At 48.5% G+C, this 22,494-nt stretch overlaps 1 long non-coding RNA gene across 2 annotated transcripts; it reads right to left on the bottom strand.

Annotated features, from left to right (window-relative positions):
- Positions 1–724: 724 nt before the first annotated feature.
- On the bottom strand, positions 725–2,623 carry LOC134957112 (uncharacterized). Of its 2 annotated transcripts, none has more exons than XR_010186468.1 (3): positions 2,531–2,623; positions 1,302–1,416; positions 725–1,218 (listed from the first exon to the last, which is right to left on the bottom strand). It is a non-coding gene; the product is annotated as an uncharacterized LOC134957112 (long non-coding RNA). The 2 variants fall into 2 exon arrangements; XR_010186469.1 differs by lacking the exon at positions 2,531–2,623 and adding an exon at positions 2,151–2,177.
- Between the last annotated feature and the right edge of the window lie 19,871 nt (positions 2,624–22,494).

The raw sequence follows: 22,494 nt of genomic DNA, 5'->3' as shown, positions 1-22,494 counted from the left end.
CTTCGTGTATGCATTGCCCGTATTTGCTGGCGGATCTCCGCCAACAGCTCTGGAGTCCTCCTGCGGAGATCACTCCATCTCCTCTCTAGTTGGATGATTGTCCGCCTGCTGCGGACGCGAGTCCGCAGCAGGCGGCGGACCTCCGCGTAGGCCTCGCGCTTAACCCGATTTGGGATGAAGCGCCCAACGCGGCCTACGCGGCGGTCCATCACCGCAACCAGGACGCGGAGCTCCCGCCTGGTGAAAGGTGCAGCACGCATCATGGCAATGGCGTTTTCCTTATTTGGGCATATATTTATAGTGTCTGTTAGCATGTGATTGGTCAAAAATCTATGTTGTCATTTCTAATAACTTTATTGATCTTTGCAATGCTGTGAAGAGCAGAGTGTTATTTCGCACGAGCGGAAATACGCATTCGCAGAAGCAAATTTTTTACAATAAAAAAAAAAAACACACAAACAGACACAGAGACACACAGTTTTGTAAAAATTTCTAAACATATCTGTGTACTCACCACAGTTTGTGTGATCATTCAGCTGGACAGTCACAAAGTGGGCAACATTCAATTTCATTTGTTTGTGTGTTTGTTTAAGTAATCAGGATTTTAGGATATAAAACAAATAAGGACACTATTTAGCAACATTACATTATTTTTATTTCTAATCTAAAATTGTAAGCTTAACGTGTTAACGGATTTTTAGTATAAAAAATAATACACATTCCAACACACCAAAAGCATTACACAATGACCTTACAATATCAAACAAAATGTCAACATTACAAATAATACATAAGCATACTGTGCTTTTAATTTGGTTAAAAAAGATAATTTAAAAACACTATACCTGAAATATTCCGCAACAATGCTTGCCCTGACTTGGCTCCCCCTCCGTGTAACACTCCCCCCACCGAAGTGTCGAACAACCCCTGGCTCCTCATCAGGCAATTCCTCTGTCTGAGGAAGCTCTACGCTACTCCTTACCGCGATATTGTGTAGTATAGCGCACAGAACCACTAGTTTACTTGCCATCTCCGGCGAATACATGATGTCGCCACCAGTGCGGTGGAGCACACGAAACCGCCCTTTAAGTACCCCAATTGTGCGCTCCACCAGCTGCCTAGTGGCAGTAAGCGCGGAGTTAAATGCCGTCTGTGGTCCTGGCCTGGGATTACGGTAAGGAGTCATGAGCCAGGGGGTGCAAGGATATCCACGGTCTCCTGTTTGATGATAAACCAAAATTAGAAATATTATATTTTGATAAAATTAAAAAATTTAGAAAAAAATATGTGCAACAACTCACCCAATAACCACATGTCTGCTCGTTGACTTGATCTTAATCTGTGCCATATCCCTGATTGTCTAATGACATACGCATCATGCGAACTTCCAGTAAACTTTGCATTCAGGGAAAGGATCTGGAGGGATGGCCCACAAACAACCATTACATTCAGAGAATGAAACAGTTTCCTGTTTCTATAAATTTCTTCATTATGTTTTGGTGGCTGAATAGCTACATGTGTGCCATCCACAACCCCAATAACATGTGGGAAGCGACTACCACCTTCCTCAAATTGCCGCTTCACCACATCTAGGGCACCAACATCCAAAGGCATAGCAATAAATTGCTTCACACGCTTTAGGAAAGCCTGGCAGACACGCCGCAGGACCTTACTGAACTGGCCCTGCGACATGCCAACCAGGTCTCCTACCACATGCTGATAAGAGCCTGTAGCCAAAAAATGTAACACAGCAAGGAATTGTGTCAATGGTGGTATTGATGTAGGATACCGAATTTCAGACTCAAGATCACTCTCTATTATGGAGAGAGTGTCTAGGATTAGATGTGGTGGCAGCCTGTATCTACGTACAACCACATCATCTGGCATCCCAAAAAGTAGGACACGGGGTCGGAAAATTGGTGGCCTAGCACGCCTCCGTTGCCTTGGTTGATGAGGAGCCGGTTGTGGTTGTGGGGCTGGCGGTTGGGGTGGGAGTGCTGGCGTGGGTTGGGGAGGTAGGGCTTCGGCTGCGATAAATATTGACATCACACACTTTTTAAAAAATTAAAAAAATATGTTGAATAAGACAAAAACAAAGTCCAAAAAATATACCACCAATAAATTTTTAAAAAAAGGGGGTGTCAACTTACTGCAGGAGCGTAAGACATTTTTTCTGGGTTCAATTCAGGAACAAAATGAATATTATCACAAAAAAGAAAAACAAAATTATTTTTTGTATGAAAGCTACATATGTTAAATTGTAATTGTTAAAAATCGTATTTTAAAAAAACTCCGAGCATCAAACACATCACAAACACCTACTAAAAAATTATGACTAATTGTTTTAAAAAATTTAAATAAAACTACCAAAAAGTTAGCCCTTTAGTAGCTAGTCCAGCCAAGAACAACACTACTTTGCTGATCAATCATGGTAAAAAACATAACATTTATTATCAAGATGGAAAACAAACATAATCAAAACACTTTGAACAAACACAAACAGGCACCAACACAGGCCCAGGGAACTTACCTGATCCAAAATAAAGAAAGGACCAATTTGTGTTAGATAGCACACAAATTATAAATAATAGACTAGGGTTACGTCACCCAAAACAATTCTCCTACAAGAGACCAAAAATGACAGTCAAAAAAAACATACAGACCATTAACACAAACAGGCACCAACACAGGCCCAGGGAACTTACCTGATCCAAAATAAAGAAAGGACCAATTTGTGTTAGATAGCACACAAATTATAAATAATAGACTAGGGTTACGTCACCCAAAACAATTCTCCTACAAGAGACCAAAAATGACAGTCAAAAAAAACATACAGACCATTAACACAAACAGGCACCAACACAGGCCCAGGGAACTTACCTGATCCAAAATAAAGAAAGGACCAATTTGTGTTAGATAGCACACAAATTATAAATAATAGACTAGGGTTACGTCACCCAAAACAATTCTCCTACAAGAGACCAAAAATGACAGTAAAAGCAATGAAGCACAGGTTTTTTTGCAAAAATGGACTTGCAAAATATATATGTGTAAAAAAGAATAACAAACAATCAACATAAAATAAAAACTTTAAATTAAAAAAATGAACAAGACGAATTCCAGAATAATCACAAACGTAAATTCGCAGACAAAATGCTACACTGTCTATATTCTAAACGCAAACGAAAGGACAAATGTATGCTTGACAATTACTCACTCTGAAAATTCCTATAGCACCTTCACGCACAAGCCAACAAACTCAACAGTGAAACAAACTCCAAACTACCTACACTCACAGCGTGCAAAGTAGGCCCTTAAATAAGCAGTGCAATCATTAACCAGATTAACATTGTACACCTGTGTGAATTAACGCGACGATCGTAGGTATATAAGCACACACCTCGGCGTACACACGTCATCGCAAACATGGCTTCTCGTGAGCAAATCGCAGCAGAGATGGACCGCATTGCAGAGCAGCAGATGGCATTGCAGAAAAAACGCCTAGATTGCCAAAGGCGCATGTTGGAATACGCCTCTGCGGATGTTGAAGAGGCAGGACCTAGTACTCTGCAAATGTCTGCTTCTGAACCCCAACAATTGAGTGTGGATACCCTGCCACACACACATAGTGAACAAACTGAGGGAGAATTGGCTTTAGCCACACAAACACAACAGACAGAAGCTGCTAGTGAGGAGGAAGATGGTGATGACCAACAAGAAGAAACCTCACAGGCTACCTCCAGACGGAAGAAAAGACAGCCTGCATTCACTAAGAGGGAGTTGCGTGTCTTGGTCACGCAGGCCATGTCCAAAATCCATAGAGGCCCAAAAAACATGGGGGCTGCTTCAAAAGATCGCATCTGGAGAGACATCACAAAATCTGTGAATGAAGTTGGCTCTGTCGTCAGAACATCGCAGGAAGTGAGACGACGGTAAGTGCATCTTGACAGTCCTTTTTCTGTGCTAAGTTGACTAAAAAATGTAGTTACATGTGATGTTATGTCTAGCAAACACAAGCAGAACACGTGTCCTATATATTAGCTTAGACAAATAATAAGACTCTACTTTGTCCCTCTTTCACAATACATATGTAGGTGGGCCGACTTCAAATCCCGCCTGAAGGCAAAGAGGGCTGCGGAGTGGAATGCCTCAAGGGCTACAGGTGGAGGACCACCTGTCGCTGTGGAGTTTACTGACTTGGAGGAGATGGCGATGGCCTGTGTCAGTTATGAGGAGGGCCAAGGGGTGTCTCATATGGACACGGACCTGCCTGAGATCCTGACGGGACATGACTTGGAAGGTAAGTTTACACATTTATTTGTCTGTAATTTTAACTGTATTTATAATAATAAACTAATTTTGTATCCAACTTTTTCCCCACACATTCTTCTATTTGCTTTCCACAAAACACAGCACAGGGGGGTGATCAGTTTGAGTCACAGGACGGTTATGTGGTTGAGGCTGAGGTGGAGGGACCTAGTGGGTCTGGCAGTGTGGGCCAACAAATCCCACCTCTGCAGGTTCCTACTGGCCCCCCCACCCAACCCTCTGCTATCCCGGAGATCCTGCTTGAAATCGCTAGGTATGGTGAGAGCCTAAATACGTTTCAAGACGGGGTCATCCGGGAGGTAAGCCAGATAGCTGTCCGGCTCACTGAGCACCGAACCTGTGTTGAGCAAGGTGTTGCTCAACTCTGCCAAGGTCTGGCAGAGATCAGGCAGGGCCAAGAACAACTTGCCTCCTCATTCCAAAGCCTTGCAAATAACATCTTGCAAGGGCTCCAGGCCATCGCTGTCTCCCTTGCCCACAGTGGCAGAGAGCCACCCACATCGGCTCCCTCCCCTGCCCCTGCCCAGGAAGAACAGCCCACTGGGCAGGCCCAACGAAGGTCGCTCCGCAGACCTTCCAAAGAAGAACAGCCTCAGGCGGGGAGAAAAAGAAGAAAATTATGTCTCTCCAGATGGGCAGCACCCATGTTTTTGATGTTGCCTCTGTTATTTTGGAGTTGGCTTGTGTGGCCAAAATGGATAACTCCCTCTTAGTGAAATGTATTCTTTCTGTTTGGAGGTATTGTAGCCTGTGAGTTTATTTGTATAAACACCAGAGCCATCTTCCTCTTACTAGTGTGCTATGTATTGTTGTGTTTGTGTGGTGGATCCTAATTCTTTCTCATTTTGTTTAAAATTTGTGTGTGGCAGGGTGTATAATATGTTTTATTTATGCTTTAAAAATATACTTTTGTCAGAAGCAGAAATTTGCAGAGTACTGAGTTCTGCTATATAATTATTGTCAGTGCCATCTGCTTGCTGCTTGGTCCATCTCTGCCTGTGAGACTCACGTGGAGCCATGTTGTTTAAATGTTGAGAAATATTATTACATTAATAAAAAATATATATTAAAAATTTGTGCAGTTTCTTCAAGGTAATGCATTAGGTAAATCTTAGTTCCAGAAAGATTAGGTCAGCATATAGACACTTGTAGACCAATCTGCAATTTCTCCTTAAAAATTGCAAAAACCAAAAAATACAGGTATGCTTTGCACCACACTTTAATGTCCATATTAAGTAAACAGACAGGACACTTTTTAGAAATATCTATGGTCAACAGGACATCATTTAAAACATTGTCAGATATTATAATCAAATATAATTGTGACTTTTAAGACTAAATTAAAGTGTATGCTGCATTATGTGGGTGTTGGTTTATTTGTAAAAAATGTTGCAGATTTAAAAAACTTTCACAAATATTTTAACTTGTTTGTATTTGGTAGTCTTACACACATTAAAACAAGTTAGAAAAATGCTTACACACCAACTTCAACAAAAAAAACACCCTTATTTGGCAGTGTGTGAGATTTATATGTGAGTAGAATAAACATGTAATGTGTGTTCAGACAATTGCTGGTTGGTAACTTTCATCTGCTCATTAATTAACAAGTAATTGGACATCAGATGAATGTGCTATCCAATTAACTGCTAATTACTGCATACACACTTGTAACAGTACTTCGCAAATGTAGAGTAACTGCAGACCTACTCGGCTGATGCGTGAAGGCTGCTACGGTTTCCTATGTTAGTTTTAACAGCGACAATGTTTAATTGCGAAAAACACGCCCATTGCGAGTTGCATACTCCCACACTGTACGCCCACTTTCACGCCCATGTCGGAGCATTGCGAAGTCTCGCCTCCGCCACGCCCACGCCACTCCTCGTTTTCGTTTGCCAGTTACGGCTTTTTTTTTTCAGAGTAATTTTGCACAGTTGTCGTACGTATGTACTCGCGCATGCGTAATCACGCATTTGCGCATGCGCAGATACTTACTTTTCGTACATTTGCGTTGCGAAGACTCTTTGCGACCAACTCGGAATGAGGGCCCATGTGCACTGCATGGGGGGCATATGTAACATGTGCAGAGATAGTTAGATTTGGATGGGGTGTATTCAAACTGAAATCTAAATTGCAGTGTAAAAATAAAGCAGCCAGTATTTACCCTGCACAGAAACAAAATAACCCACCCAAATCTAACTCTCTCAGCACATGTTATATCTGCCCCCCCTGCAGTGCACATGGTTTTGCCCAATTGCTAACAAACTTGCTGCTGCGATCAACTCCGAATTACCCCCTTTATTGGGTTTTTTAAGGGGCGAATATGCAAAATAGACTCTTTGAGTGCCCAATGACCCAGTGATTACTAGCATTGCTGTCTGTGTGGAGACTATGGGACTTATTCTGAGTTCCGCGGATCTCTCTTCGCTGAGGCAAATAGTGGGTTTGTGCAAACAGCACATGGCAGATTCGACTTTACACAGTCTTGTGTATGCCCATCGCATTCTGTGTCAGGTGCAACGTGGCCGGATCTGTTTATCCATGAAAAATGACGTTTTGAGGCGAGAAATGAGCAGTGGCAAAGTGATTGCACATAACCACCCTGACTTGTAGGAGTGTGCGCACGTCTATCAGAATTTCAGAGTCATTGGGCCGGGGAAGAAAAGTCTGTTATTCCCTTTCACACTAAAACCTTGGCTCCATCCTGGTTTATTAAATGCGGTTTCAAGCCATGTCACAGCTGTTTGAAACCATTTTCACACCGCAGACTGGACTCGGGTTATTGCTGGACTCTCTCATTGCTGGGGGGGCTTGGAGATGACATCATCTCCAAGCGCCACTGATCTGGCTCTCTGCTACTTTAAGCGTGACCCAGGTTGTATAATCCGGGTCATGCTTTCACGTTGCAGACTACCCGGGTCAAATTCCCTGCGCACCAAACCCCTGTAATCCCTGTCACACCAAGCCAGGACCTGGACTGTCCTGGCAGTGTCCTGGGTCAGAGACTTGGTGTGACAGGGGTATTACTGACGTATCTCTTACACCTAGCATGAAGCTGGTGCAATGCAGATACTAATGATGACACTGTCAGGGACCAGGCGTAAAATCGACGGGCGATATTGGTTTACGATGGCCCACCCACAATCCCCCGCATGAGTTGTGTGGATGCTGACATTAGCATAAGGCAGTAAAACAGGCTTCTGTGGCTGCTCCCAGCTACAGCTACTTTGTGTGTGACTTAGAATCAGCCCCCGTATGTCCACATGATTGTATCCCAAACTCCACCGTTACAGTCCAGGTTTTAAGGATATCCATGCTTGGGCACAGGTGACTTAATTAGTAGATCAGTCAATTTGACTTAAGCAACTGGACTTCAGCACCGATATCCTTAGAACCTGGACTGTAATGGCGAAGTCTGGGTACCTCTGGTATAGAATGATACAGTGCTTCTGAGGTGAGACACCTGATACCTGCTACTTACCACTGATATAAACCCTGCATTACCACTGTGTTCCTCTATTACCTGTATCTACTCTTCACCAATAAACCCAGCATCCGGGTTTGGGACTCTCTGTGTGACCTAGACATCACTTTCCCATCTGCTGTGCCCAGGGCCGTCTTTTCATATGGGCTCAATGGGCAGTTGCCCAAGGGTCCCAGGAGTATAAGGGCCCTAGGCTGATAGCTGAGGGTCCCCTTTTTCTAGGGGTACCAGATTTTTAAAATCAGCCCTGGAGAACCGGAGATATCTGACTTCAAAGCAGTGGTCCCCATCCGAGCCTGTTAATTGCTCTTCCCAGCCAGATATCTTAGGTTCTGTCTGACACAGAGTTTTTTTAAGGATAGACTCCAAAAGCTGGGACTCTTCCTTTTCGGTAGATACTGACAGCTTGTCTCTACTATGCCCAGAACCAGAGATATCATCCTTCCAGCAGCTGGTCTCTGCTCTCGATCCACACGCCTGGTATGCAATTTCATATTTTCAGCAGTGGATTGCTCTAGCTCCTGAACTCTGATCCCCAAGTCCCAGTACCTCCTGAAAGGTGGGACCCTCTAGTTTTTTATCCTATTAAAAGATAAATCTATTTCCAGGAACTGGAGATATCTGAAGTCAAGCAAGCTGCCCTCCCACCGGAAAATTATGAATATTAAGCCCTCTCCACTATTCAGGCCTCCCCTACGTATTAAACACCCCCTACCACCCTGGAAGAAATGTACCGGGACCCCTTCATTCAGCCCAATGCCCCCTCTACAGTTTAGTGTTCTCCCTCCCGCCCCATCTCCCACTATCTGTGCAGTAAAGGAGTAATTAGCAGAAATTACTGCTCCAGGTGCCACATGCTGAGTGGAAGACAGAACACCCCCTACCACCCATGGGACATCAAAGCTGCCACTGATAGAACCCCCCACCCCTACCGCTAGAGGATGGTTAGGGACCCCAGTGCATTGCTTTGCCCAGGGGCCTACACTGCTGTTATGATGGCCCCCCTGGCTGTGAACCAAATGTAACCACCATCCCAATAAGCTATATCAATAATCAAAAGCTCCAGTGCTGCAAAGAGTCCAGAGCTTGGACTTGTCTCCCAGCCTACCTTATTCCCCACTCTTCTGGATTCCTCCCATTCATTGCTGTTTTTGGTTGTTACAGGAAGTCATCGCACTGTCTAGAGGGCTTACAGTCAACAGTCAACTGAACTCGAGTCCTCTTATTTGTTAAAACGGACCTATATAGGGGGCACTTGTAGGCACTGTGTTTTGTATATAGGCCCTGCATTCAATATGGATCAGATGCAGGGCCACCAAGATATCAGATGGGCCTCAGCACTAGAGGGTGTGTGGTTAATATGGAGATGTGAAACAATGAATGGGGGTCATTGCTCTACTTCTCAAGCAGGCCTGGCCCCGGGTGTTCTGTACCTACCCCACCCCCCTCTTGGCACCCCTATTCAGACATGGCCGCCTTGTATTTGAATATAGCTTGTCAATATAAAATGTTTTCATATATTTCTTTGGCCTTGTTAAGCCCTTGCTCGCATTAGACAATGGATCACCACTTGTCACTGAAGATTGATGTTTCTATATCATTGGAGAGGGTGGCACTGCAATGGTTATTATATACCTCGCTCATGTACCATAGCTGCACAAGATTATAACATGCTGGGCGGCTGTGTCAATAGTCATGCAGACAAGCGACTTATAGAAGCGCAGACAACAGACAAGATGTCTCTGGAGATGGAAATGATAAATGAGGTGATTATACTGCGTTCAAAATCTCAGACCTGAAAGATTATGAAAATTAGATGGAAACAATAAGAAATGCACTGAAAGGCTTAACATCCTGTAATGCAACACAGCTGCAGCTCTGCAGAAAAGATGGTCCCAAGGGTCTACTGTACCTATACATGTGGCTGCTGAGTTGTTTTATTATTGCAAATACATATGCAGAGGGGTGCAGTCTGGGACGTAGCCAGAACTTTGTGGGCCCTATAGCAACAGGAAGGGGCCCCCGTCCCAGTGCTTCTAGAGAGACACTTTTATGAATCGTAGTAGTGCTTAAGTTCTCCCTATGTCACATTTCAGAGCTGCCAGTACACATCATACCGCACAGTATCCCCAATTCACATTATGACATATAGTGCTCCCCATTCATATTGTGTCTCATTACAGAGCCCCGGTTCATATTATATAACATTAAAATGCCCTCCATTTCATTTTATACCACACTACAATAAGCAGGTCCAGGGGCATACCTAGATATATTGCAGACCCCAAGGAAAAAGTTTGAAAGGACCCCTACGTACCACCCAATGGCGGAAAATATATATAACACATATAACTGTGACAGGGAAGGTGGGCCCCTCTCAGCTCTGGGCCCCATAGCAGCTGCACTGCCTGCACCTATGGTAGCTACACCCTTGGGGTTTAGCGCGTAGGGTTCCCGCATCTATTTGAATCGTGCAGTGCTGCCAATTAAACCCTGCGGCTAATTCGATATGCGGTACTATGTGGTCACACCACCAAACACATTGTATAGGAGACTCAGCTATGTGTGATCACACCCTGCACAGAAATAATAATATATTGGGCTACAAGCAATCGCTTCCGATGTGCCCAACGTGACGTTTTTAGCAATTTAGCTGCAGGCTTTAAATCAGCGATTTATTTCTTTTTACATGCAGAACCTAAAGGGTTTTTCTTTAAAAAAAAGAAGGCGCCACTTTAAATCCAGATGAAAATCCATCACTTTGGGCAAATTGGAAGCTATTACATTTGGCCCATTGTCTTTAAATACTCTAAAAGCATTATATAATGAGATAACTGAATGAGAACTGTGTCTCTCTGGGAAGAATCCAAGGATGTTAACTGCCTGTTTTATACTCTGAGATCGTTTTACGCTCACAGGTCTCCCTTTTCCCCATTGACTATAACTATTTAGGGAAAATGTTTTAAAGTAAAATTACCACTAGTAAATGAAAGACCTTTCTGTTACCCTAAACTTGGCACCAACTTTGTCTTTTTGTCTATTTTTTTTTTTTTTTTACTATTAATATTAGTAAATTCCAACTTTAAATAATACAAATAATCTATGCCTTGAGTCCTGTTGGAGAAAGAGTGCTATATAAATACTATTATTATTATTATGATTATGATTATTATTATTATTATTATTATTATTATTATGCAGCATAAAAATTAGATAATCACATTTTGGTATCCCCCTTAAGACCCTTGTGCATTACAAGCCTGGTATTTGACTGAGGTACTAGAGGGAGAGATGTACTAACCCTTGGAGAGGGATAAAGTGGAGAGAGACACAAAACCAGCTAATCAGCTGCTAGCTGCCATGTTACAGGCTGTGTTTGAAAAATGACAGTTAGGAGCTGATTGGCTGGTACTTTATCTCCGTCCACTCTATCTTTCACCAAGGTTTAGTACACAGACCCCTTATAGTAAGTCACCTGTGTCCAAGCACGGTTATCCTTAAAACGGAGTGTTAGGGTGCCTTGAGGACTGAGGGGGATATTTACTAAGCCTTGGATGGAGATAAAGTTGATGGAAATAAAGTACCAGTCAATCAGCTCCTAGCTGTCATTTTTCAAACCCAGCCTATGAAATGTCAGTTAGGAGTCGATTGGCTGGGACGTTCAGGGCCGGCTCTACCATTAGGCAGCTTTAGGCGGCTGCCTAGGGGCGCCGGCCCCTGGAGGGCGCCACTGAATTCATGTAGCAAAAAACTGAAGGATGCTTCTGTATCCTCCTCCATTTACACTGCGCTGGCTTTTGCTTTGGGTCTACTCAGGTGCAGCCACCACTATCAGGCCGTACCACATAGCAGGGCCGAAACTAGGATCTCCGGCACCCGGCGCAAGGCAATAATTTAGGCCCCATTCCCCCCCCCCCCCCCCCCAAAAATAGAAAATATAAATATAAATAAATAAAAATTAATAAATATATATATATATATATATATATATCTCCTATATAATAGCCCAGATCTGTGACTTTGTGATTCATTTGCTAACACTGGGCGGAGTCACAACACTGGGCGGAGTTAGTCAAATGAGTCACAGATCTGGCCAAATCTATAGGAGACTAGGAGCAGAAGCAGATAGTATGGGCATGGCACAGGCAGGGGTACATACCTCCCAGCTTTCTTCAGGAGCTTGCTTCAGGCAGAAGGAGGGACAGACACTCGGCGAAAAGGGGGCGTGGCTTCACGGGAGGGCCCCCGTTTTCGTCAGTGAGGGGGCTTGCCCAGCGCTCTGTGAGCTGCTGGCATGCCCCCAGGGGCTGATTATGAGTCAGGGGGGCCAGGGCACTTGAGACAGGGGAGCCCTATCTCATTGCTGTGCCTGGTGTGGGGGTGGGGGCGTGGCCTAATCGCGGGGACTCGAGGCCACGCCCCCTTACGCAAATTCCTGGATATATTTTTTTTCATGGAATTTTGGCCCCTCAGCTAGGGCTAAATCCAGAGGAGGTGGTTGCTCCCCCCTACACACCCGCACAGGCAGAAGAAAGCAGGGAGACTGCTGCCTCCCTGCACCACCACAGACCTGCCAATACGCAGCAGCGTGTGCTGACTGTAGCACAATGCTGCCGTTGTTGCTGGCAGGACGGGGGAGCATCTGAGCTGGGGTCAGAGCTACTCGAGCCGGGGGGGCCCCCTAAAACTGTGGGGCCAACGGTATGTACCCCCTGCCCCCCCCCTTACTCTGGCTCTGCTGCTGGAACCCCCCTTAATCCGTACCCCCTGATGCCCCCTCTCTCTCTGTCTCCACACATTCACCGCTGCTCTGCTAAGCAGAACAGCGAGTACAGGAGCTTTCCAACTGCCCCCCCCCCCCCACCGCGGGGCACTGCGATCCGCGGGTGGGACAGCGGGACAGACCCAAAAAAATGGGACTGTCCCGCGAAAATCGGGACATTTGGGAGGTATGGGGGTGTGTGAGGGGGTATGCCGTACAGACAGACGGGCACCGGCTCACTGTGTGCTTGACCCCCCACATCAGCATACTCAGCAGGGTCTCTCTGACGCGGAGGAGCGTCACTTTCTGGCACACTCCACGCTTCTTAGCTGCAGTTTTGTGGGGCACCAGCCGCTGTGCAGGTTCCGTACTGCCTCTGTTATCTCCAGCCCCGGCAACCCCACCGCTAACTGCAGCGCTGCCACACGCAGTGAGGTGCGCCCAGCTCCTTCACATAGTTTAGCCGGCGGGTAGCGCTGCAGAAATCCGAGCTGCTTGCAGGCTCCAACCCCCCCCCCTCCCTCCAGCCGCAGCATCTCCTGGGAGCTAACCAGTCACTCCCAGTCTCCCCTTACCACAGTGCCCAGCAGCCGCGAGGTCCGTGCCGCGTGCATGCTATGACCCCCTCCTCCCTCCAGCCGTAGCTTCTCCTGGGGGTTAACCAGTCACTCCCAGTCTCCCCTTACCACAGTGCCCGGCAGCTGTGCGAGGTCTACGGTGTGTGACTGAGGAGGGGGGGAGGGATGCGGACAGGCAGAGGAAGCAGGACTCCAGCCTAAGAGAGTCAGCCATGCCAAGTTTCCACCAGCAGCAGATCCCAACAGGTTGGAGTGGAACAGCAGCAGCCAGCAGCAGTGACTCCGGTAAGACACATCTGTCACCACTGTTTTGTACCTAATACCAATCTCTCCCGTGCCCTGTGTTCTGTCATGTCCCTGTCACCCCTGGCCTTGCCCTGCCACCCTTATCCTGGCCCTTTCACCCTTATCCTGGCCCTTTCACCCTTATCCTGGCCCTGTTACCCCTATCCTGGCCCTGTTACCCCTGTGCTTGCCCTGTCACCCCTGTCCTGGTCCTGCCGTCCCTACCCTGGCCCTGTCACCCCTATCCTGTCCCTGTCATTTCTGTCCTGGCCCCGTCACCCCTGTCCTGGCCCCGTCACCCCTGTCCTGGCCCCGTCAACCCTGTTCTGACCCTGTCACCCCTGTCCTGGCCCTGTTACTGCATACCCTCCAACTACCTTTTTGGCAGGTACAGTACCCGCAGCGCCTCCAGACCTCTCCCCAATGCACCACACCTCCGCACCTTCCCGGCACTCCACCCCTCCCCCACACGCTGTGCCTCCAGACCCCCTACACCACCTGCGGCTCCCACTCCTCCGCCCCTTCACCACCCACAGCACCTCCAGGTCCCCTCCACCATCCACCCCCCTTATATGTCTCCCCCCACACCTGCCCCCCTCCACCGCAGAATCTGCAGACACCCTCCTCCATCCGCGGTCCCCCACTCACCCACCCCTCCCCCACCAATGGCACCCCCGCACCTGCCCCTCCACCACCTGCAGCACCTCCGGACCTCCTTCCCCATCCGCCGCACCACCCGTACCTGCCCCTCCCCTACCCATGGCGCCTACGGACCCCTACCCCACCCCCGGCACTCCCGCCCCTTCCCATCCCACAGCACCTCCGGAACCCTTCACCCATCCACAACATCCCCACACCTGCCCCTCTCCCATCCGTGGCACCCCTGCCCCTCCCCCACCTGCAGTGCCTCCGGACCCCTCCCCCATCTGCATACCCCACTCTTCTGCCCCTCCCCCACCCGTAGCACCTCCCGACCCTTCCCCATCCGGGCCCAACCCTCACTTCCGCCCCCCCTCCACCCGCAGCATCTACAGACACCATCCGCAGTCCCCCCCGCACCCGCTACATTCTGTACATCGTGCCCTGCAAGTGCTGTTCACGCCGTCGCAAGGGGCTGCGCCTCCTTCACCATCGCATACCCTTTCATTGTGCAATATTTAACCACTAACAAAGGAATGCAGGTAATACTCCATATAATACAAATATTGAACCCCAGAAGGGCATGCAAGGGTTAAGGGGGCGTAGCCCCTTGCGACGGTGTGAAGAGCGCCCGTAGGGCACGATGAAGCACCTAGTATATATATATATATATATATATATATATATATATATTTATAATTAAATAAATAATAATAATGGAAAAAATAAAAAAAATATTTTTTTTAAATAAATAAATTTTATATATATATATATATATATATATATATATAAAAAACAAAAATGTAATAAAATAAATAAAAATTCTAAATATCAAAATAAATTCCAAACTACACCACATAGTGGTGCACCCTTATTCTCATTACAATGCACAGTAGTACCCCTCATTAACACACATATATATATATATATATATATATATATATATTATATCAAATGAGATGTGGCACTCACGGGTCCTAATGTAAGAAGTATACAGCAGGTTTACCTGGCTTGTCAACGTTTCATTTATTCATATACATGTTGTTGTGTCCTGACAAAATTTCTATGAATAAATGAAACATTGACAAGCCAGGAAATCCTGCTGCATACTTCTTACATTAGGACCCGTGAGTGCCGCATCTCGTTTGATGGGCTATATACACTTAACTTAATAACACCCGGGCACGCTGCTGGTGCAGATAGGGGATGAGCATATAGGTTGGCACCAAGAAAGGGAAGAAAGGCTGGCACAGAGAGATAACAAGCAAAAAGGTGGTTGAGCAAAAATGCAAGCACAGAAAGGCTTTCACTGACAGATGACTAGCAGAGAGGCTGGTGTAGAAGGAGGGAAGAAAGGTTGGTGCAGGCAAGATGGGCGTAGAGCTTAGCTCAAAGGGAAAGGAACAGAGGCTGTTGCAAACAGTGGATGGGCACAAAGGCTGTTTGCGGACAGGATGGGCAGCAACACTGGAGAAGAAGAAGGGTAGAGAGGCTGGTGCAGACAGAGGATGGGTGGAAACGCTGGCGCACACAGGAAGGTCAGAAAGATTGGCACAGTCGAAGGAAAGAGAGGATGAACAGAAAGCTGGCTCTCAGAAGAAGATCAGACTCTGACATGGGCAGTAACAAAGATAATGATTTAAAAAAAAGTACAGGTGAAAACTTACATGTTAGAGGAGATGATTTGAGACCAGGGGCATGGTACTGTTCATTAGCCAGCCGGACAGTCCTTCAGCTTCCTACAGGGCTGACATACTGAAGGGCACTGGGAGCCGCGGCTGCCCTGGACAAATCCGCAGTGCACAGGGAAGGGGGTACAGAGTGTTCCCCCCTGAAGCCCACACACTGTGAGGAGACACTAAAAGGACCAAGAAACAGCCCAGTCACTTTCAATTGCATCGCTTGCACAGGAAGAGCGGCCGGGAAGTTTCTTAAACCTATCTTCCGGCTGCTCGCTGTGGTGAGCACCTCACTGTCCGGAGGGGGATGGGGGGGTACTGGACGGCGGCGCTGGGCATTTCCTGTTATGGGGCTACCTCAATATTAGATTCTGCGCTGCGCATCCCGATCACTGCCAGTGTCTGGGGGGGAGTTTGTCTGATCAAATCCCTCCTGCCTGCGCCATAATTACCAGCTTTGCTATACTGGTGTCCGCTGTCCTGTGTGTCGGGTGCTGGCAGTGGCAGGCGCTCTACACGGCTGCGTACCTTAGTGGTGGGACCGTCCCGGGCATGGCTGCGGGAGGGGGGTGGAGAAGCAGCTGACTGAGGGAGCTAGGTAGAGGTCCCGGCCACGCCCCCTCAAATCCGGCGCCCGGGGCACGTGACCCCTTAGCCACCCACCCCTAGTTACGGCCATGCACATAGTGTCTCAGCACTTCCTCCGTACTGACACGTGTAACATTAAGTCATGTTAAGGCACATAAGAGGCGGATGTAACTATGGCACCCATAGTGTCCTATACAATTCCTAACATGCCAACTATCGTGTATACATAGGCAGAAAGAATGGTCGTCACTCAAGGATTTGAAAGTGAAAGTATATTGTAAACAATGGACCTTATTCAGCAGCAGATGCTGCTGCGATGCGATTGCAAATCCTCGTGCCCCACCGTTGTGCACGCGTGCGTGGGTCGGGGAGATGCGATCGCATCTCACTTTGCAAATGCCTCTGCCTGATTGACCGGTAGAGGCGTTCTTGGGGCGGTACGGGGCAGCAACGCGGCATTGCAGGGGTGTTGACTTGGCATTGGTCAGGTGTGCCGCTGGAAACGGGGATGGGATTGGGGCAGCTGCGTGATGCGACCCGAAAAATGGCTGCCATGCGCCTGCCTTCACAGCCTGACTGCGGAGACCGGGGTACTTCCACGAATCAGCGATGTGAACGCAATTACATTGCGATTGCATTGCAACACTGCAGGGTATTTTATGCTGGGTGGCCTTTTCCTGTACTTAAAACGCAAAACTGCAACTGAAGCTGAATTAGGACCAAAGTCACAAAATGTTGTTACTTTGTTTACAATATTCTTTTTCACTTTAAAAGTCAGTGAGTGTTGTCCCTTTTCTCTATATATGTATAACTAGGTGCTTCATCGCGCCCTACGGGCGCTCTTCACACCGTCGCAAGGGGCTACGCCCCCTTAACCCTTGCATGCCTTTCTGGGGTTCAATATTTATATTATATGGAGTATTACCTGCATTCCTTTGTTAGTGGTTAAATATTGCACAATGAAAGGGCATGCGATGGTGAAGGAGGCGCAGCCCCTTGCGACGGCGTGAACAGCACTTGCAGGGCACGATGTACAGAATGTAGCGGGTGCGGGGGGACTGCGGATGGTGTCTGTAGATGCTGCGGGCGGAGGGGGGGGCGGAAGTGAGGGTTGGGCCCGGATGGGGAAGGGTCGGGAGGTGCTACAGGTGGGGGAGGGGCAGAAGAGTGGGGTATGCAGATGGGGGAGGGGTCCGGAGGCACTGCAGGTGGGGGAGGGGCAGGGGTGGGGATGTTGTGGATGGGTGAAGGGTTCCGGAGGTGCTGTGGGATGGGAAGGGGCGGGAGTGCCGGGGGTGGGGTAGGGGTCCGTAGGCGCCATGGGTAGGGGAGGGGGGGCAGGTACGGGTGGTGCGGCGGATGGGGAAGGAGGTCCGGAGGTGCTGCAGGTGGTGGAGGGGCAGGTGCGGGGGTGCCATTGGTGGGGGAGGGGTGGGTGAGTGGGGGACCGCGGATGGAGGAGGGTGTCTGCAGATGCTGCGGTGGAGGGGGGCAGGTGTGGGGGGAGACATATAAGGGGGGTGGATGGTGGAGGGGACCTGGAGGTGCTGTGGGTGGTGAAGGGGCGGAGGAGTGGGAGCCGCAGGTGGTGTAGGGGGTCTGGAGGCACAGCGTGTGGGGGAGGGGTGGAGTGCCGGGAAGGTGCGGAGGTGTGGTGCATTGGGGAGAGGTCTGGAGGCGCTGCGGGTACTGTACCTGCCAAAAAGGTAGTTGGAGGGTATGCAGTAACAGGGCCAGGACAGGGGTGACAGGGTCAGAACAGGGTTGACGGGGCCAGGACAGGGGTGACGGGGCCAGGACAGGGGTGACGGGGCCAGGACAGAAATGACAGGGACAGGATAGGGGTGACAGGGCCAGGGTAGGGACGGCAGGACCAGGACAGGGGTGACAGGGCAAGCACAGGGGTAACAGGGCCAGGATAGGGGTAACAGGGCCAGGATAAGGGTGAAAGGGCCAGGATAAGGGTGAAATGGCCAGGATAAGGGTGGCAGGGCAAGGCCAGGGGTGACAGGGACATGACAGAACACAGGGCACGGGAGAGATTGGTATTAGGTACAAAACAGTGGTGACAGATGTGTCTTACCGGAGTCACTGCTGCTGGCTGCTGCTGTTCCACTCCAACCTGTTGGGATCTGCTGCTGGTGGAAACTTGGCATGGCTGACTCTCTTAGGCTGGAGTCCTGCTTCCTCTGCCTGTCCGCATCCCTCCCCCCCTCCTCAGTCACACACCGCAGACCTCGCACAGCTGCCGGGCACTGTGGTAAGGGGAGACTGGGAGTGACTGGTTAGCCCCCAGGAGACGCTACGGCTGGAGGGAGGAGGGGGTCATAGCATGCACGCGGCACGGACCTCGCGGCTGCAGGGCACTGTGGTAAGGGGAGACTGGGAGTGACTGGTTAGCTCCCAGGAGATGCTGCGGCTGGAGGGAGGGGGGGGTTGGAGCCTGCAAGCAGCTCGGATTTCTGCAGCGCTACCCGCCGGCTAAACTATGTGAAGGAGCTGGGCGCACCTCACTGCGTGTGGCAGCGCTGCAGCTAGCGGTGGGGTTGCCGGGGCTGGAGATAACAGAGGCAGTACGGAACCTGCACAGCGGCTGGTGCCCCACAAAACTGCAGCTAAGAAGCGTGGAGTGTGCCAGAAAGTGACGCTCCTCCGCGTCAGAGAGACCCTGCTGAGTATGCTGATGTGGGGGGTCAAGCACACAGTGAGCCGGTGCCCGTCTGTCTGTACGGCATACCCCCTCACACACCCCCATACCTCCCAAATGTCCCGATTTTCGCGGGACAGTCCCATTTTTTTGGGTCTGTCCCGCTGTCCCACCCGCGGATCGCAGTGCCCCGCGGTGGGGGGGGGGCAGTTGGAAAGCTCCTGTACTCGCTGTTCTGCTTAGCAGAGCAGCGGTGAATGTGTGGAGACAGAGAGAGAGGGGGCATCAGGGGGTACGGATTAAGGGGGGTTCCAGCAGCAGAGCCAGAGTAAGGGGGGGGGCAGGGGGTACATACCGTTGGCCCCACAGTTTTAGGGGGCCCCCCGGCTCGAGTAGCTCTGACCCCAGCTCAGAAGCTCCCCCGTCCTGCCAGCAACAACGGCAGCATTGTGCTACAGTCAGCACACGCTGCTGCGTATTGGCAGGTCTGTGGTGGTGCAGGGAGGCAGCAGTCTCCCTGCTTTCTTCTGCCTGTGCGGGTGTGTAGGGGGGAGCAACCACCTCCTCTGGATTTAGCCCTAGCTGAGGGGCCAAAATTCCATGAAAAAAAAATATATCCAGGAATTTGCATAAGGAGGCGTGGCCTCGAGTCCCGCGATTAGGCCACGCCCACACCCCACACCAGGCACAGCAATGAGATAGGGCTCCCCTGTCTCAAGTGCCCTGGCCCCCCTGACTCATAATCAGCCCCTGGGGGCATGCCAGCAGCTCACAGAGCGCTGGGCAAGCCCCCTCACTGACGAAAACGGGGGCCCTCCCGTGAAGCCACGCCCCCTTTTCGCTGAGTGTGTGTCCCTCCTTCTGCCTGAAGCAAGCTCCTGAAGAAAGCTGGGAGGTATGTACCCCTGCCTGTGCCATGCCCATACTATCTGCTTCTGCTCCTAGTCTCCTATAGATTTGGCCAGATCTGTGACTCATTTGACTAACTCCGCCCAGTGTTGTGACTCCGCCCAGTGTTAGCAAATGAATCACAAAGTCACAGATCTGGGCTATTATATAGGAGATGATGCAATTCACCCCAGCCCACCTAGTGGCCACCTCCATCTCCCCTCCGAGAGGATGTGATGGTGGGAAGTTGCAGGTTAGGGGGCACTTGGTCTGAAGCTTTGCCTAGGGTGCACAGAGACCTTGCACCGCCACTGGGGACGTTATCTCCATCCAAGGCTTAGTAAATAAACCCCTGAGTTTGGGAACCTCTGTCTTATATCATAACAATTAAATGTCTCAAGAGAATTTCCCCTACCTAATCAGCACTTGCAGATGTTGTGTTTGTACACAATTTTACTAAGTACTTTTAAATAAAGGTTATTTTGTCCCTTGCTAATGTGACTGTGTGTATACTGTCATTATGCAAAGTGTTCAAATTACTATTTTTAATTACACAAATTTCCATAACCTGTATAAATCATTACAGCTGTAACTTTAAAAGCAGTTAATCATCATTAGTGCTCACTTGTATAATAAATGTGTGTAATCTATCTATCTATCTATCTATCTATCTATCTATCTATCTATCTATCTATCTATCTATCTATTTATCTATCAAGTATTTAGCATGCTCGCTAATGGGTCTATTACATCTGTTTAGCCCCTAGAGGATGCTGGACAATGCTAGCCTGAATTCACTGTGATTTTTCTTTTTTTATTGTAAAAAAAATCTCCAGGGATTTTATTCATTTTGCGTTAGTCCAAAACATTCCTATTATTTTTCATAACATGCAGTGAGAGGGGTTTCTTTATACAGGTTTGTTAAAGGCGACAAAACCAGTAAGGGGAATTGATTAAGAATGAATATGTGTGTGAATGGGATTCTTCCATTTAACAGGAAGGACACATAAGGTATCACTGACCTTGCTTGAGACTACAAGAAGAGAGGCTTCCTCTGCAATACAGGAGGCTCCTTTGTGTCTCTGAGAGGTGCAGCAAGAGAGGTTTTGTTGCTTTCTGCTTTCTAACAAAAGTGAATAACCATAAAGAGAAGACACTGAACTCTGGGGTCTCTAGCTCTTCTGTATTTTATCCATAAATTACTTTTGGACAAATTTTATTCTGTAGTCAGGCCTGTAACATAGCCTTTGGCAGCAATCCTCCTGGGAACTGCTGTACTACCTGTATTCAGCTGCCAGACGGCAGCATCTGACAGCAGTTACAGTCCTCTGTACAAGCATGTATGCCTTTTATGTAGCAGCTAACTGGATAAGCATGACTACCATCAGAAATGTAGAGTCGTGTATGAAGGGGATATGGCTGCAGATCTTTAGCAGGTCAGAAATCAGTACTTTGCGGGAAGTGAATTACCAAGGACAGGGAGGGTGGAAAGTGAATTACCAGGGAGGGGAAGGAAGGCAAGCAATTGAATTACCAGAGACAGGGAGGATGGCAAGTGAATTACCAGGGAGAGGAAGGAAGGCAAGCAGTTGAATTACCAGGGACAGGGATGGTGGAAAGTGAATTACCAGGGAGAGGAAGGAAGGCAGGGAATTGAATTACCAGGGACAGGGAGGATGGAAAGTGAAATACCAGGACGAGGAAGGAAGGGAGTGAACTGAATTACCAGGGACAGGGAGGGTGGAAAGTGGATTACCAGGGAGAGGAACGAAGGGAGGGAAGTGAATTGCCAGGGACAGGGAGGGTGAAAAGTGGATTTCCAGGTACAGGGAGGATGGAAAGTGAATTACCAAAGAGAGGAAGGAAGGCAGTGAATTGAATTACCAGGGACAAGGAGGGTGGAAGTGTATTACCAGGGAGAGGAAGGAAAGGAGGAAAGGGAATTACCAGGGACAGGGAGGGTGGAAAGTGAATTACCGGGGACAGGGAGGGTGGAAAGTGAATTACCAGGGAGAGGAAGGAAGTGAGGGAATTGAATTACCAGGGACAGGGAGGGTGGAAAGTAGATTATCAGAGAGAGGAAGGAAGGGATGGAAGTGAATTACCAGGGACAGGGAGGGTGGAAAGTGAATTACCAGGGAGAGAAAGGAAGGCAGGGAATTGAATTACCAGAGACAGGGAGGATGGAAAGTGAATTACCACGGAGAGGAAGGAAGGGATTTGAATTATTAGGGACATGGAGGGTGGGAAGTGAATTATCAGGGAGAGGAAGGAAAGGAGGGAATTGAATTATCAGGGATATGGAGGGTGGGAAGTGAATTATCAGGGAGTGGAAGGAAGGGAGGGAATTGAATCGTCAGGGACATGGAGGGTGGGAAGTAAATTATCAGGGAGTGGCAGGTAAGAAATTATCAGAACGTAATAAGGTGGCCGCAGGGGTGGATTGGGATGGAAAACCAGCCTGGGAAATTTCTGAAAGCAGCCCTAACATCAGTGTAAAGGGAATTACCAGGGACAGGGAGGACTGGTAGTGAATTACTAGGGAGTGGGATGGTGGAAGGTGGGTTAACAGGGAGGGCAAGATGTACTAAGGCTTGTAGAGTGATAAAGTGGAGAGA

The sequence above is a fragment of the Pseudophryne corroboree genome, chromosome 9 (assembly GCF_028390025.1).
Source record: "Pseudophryne corroboree isolate aPseCor3 chromosome 9, aPseCor3.hap2, whole genome shotgun sequence".
NCBI lineage: Eukaryota > Metazoa > Chordata > Amphibia > Anura > Myobatrachidae > Pseudophryne > Pseudophryne corroboree.
The sequence above is the reverse complement of the archived record's forward strand: the minus strand, read 5'-3'. Positions and strand labels throughout refer to the sequence as shown.